Raw genomic sequence first — 1,202 nt, forward strand, 5'->3', positions numbered from 1 at the left:
ACTCCCTTTCAATTTAATTTCAAAGAAATGCAAACTTCAAATTTTACAAAGTATCTCATTCTGAATTTGATTTGAAGTCTTCGTAGTCTGGAGTTCGTTTTTCCTGAAATGTTAGTACACACAAGAGCAAATACAAATCTTCTAAAATTGTTAGGAGATAACTACACATTTGAACAATAATGTTTAGAATCATCAAAACTACATAAGTTGCAAAAATGTAAATCATTCAAATAGCAACTATCTTAACATGTACATGTGTTGTGATGGATGTGTGAACTTTTAGTGGTTGTAAAGATGGCTGAAATTGTAGAGTAGATATGGGAATGAGTAATAAAGGAGGTAAGTCATTTATGGTAGATCTAGTGGGATTGCAGATAGATGAGATTTGTTTTTGTAGGAATGGAAATATGCCTTAATTAAAGATAACATGCTGAGATGTGTAGACTTGATTTGTGTGAGGATCAAGGCATCTATATCCTTTTTGAGCTTGAGCATAACCCATGAAGACACATGCTAATAATAGAGGTAATAGTTTGGATTTGAAATATGGCCTCATCCATGGGTAGCATAGACAACCAAACATTTTCAGGTGTGTGTAGATTGGCAGTTTGTGGTATAGTTTTTCAAATGGTGTTTTATTTTGGAGATTGTTTGCTGGAGGAAGATTAATGAGATAGATAGCTATATGCAACGCCTCAATCCACAACTTAGAAGGAGAGCTGGAGTGTATGAGAAGGCTCCTGATGGTTTCAAGAATGTGGCAATTTTTTTATTTAGCTACATCATTCTGGGAGGGTGTATAAGGACATGTGTATTGATGATTGATTCCCCAAGTATTGCAATTGGTTTGAAATGTATTATTTAGATACTCTCTCCCACCATCTGTTTGAATAGTGAGTATAACACTATTGAATTGACATTTGATCATTTTGTGGAACATAATGAATTTTTGTGTTACTTTAGATTTTTGTAGTAGAGAAAAAATCCAACAATATTTGATATAGTCATCAATAAAAGAAACGAAGTAATGATATCCTTGTATTGATTTGGAAGGGGAAGGACCCCATACATCAAAGCAAACTATTTCAAATGGAATAGTTGTGGTGGAGAATGAATTGGGAAAAGACAATCGTCTACTCTTGGCAAGACAACAAGTATTACATTTCATAGTAGAGGGAGAGGTAAATATATGTGAATTGAAA

The sequence above is a fragment of the Dendrobium catenatum genome, unplaced genomic scaffold, assembly GCF_001605985.2.
Source record: "Dendrobium catenatum unplaced genomic scaffold, ASM160598v2 fragScaff_scaffold_432, whole genome shotgun sequence".
Taxonomy (NCBI): Eukaryota; Viridiplantae; Streptophyta; class Magnoliopsida; order Asparagales; family Orchidaceae; genus Dendrobium; species Dendrobium catenatum.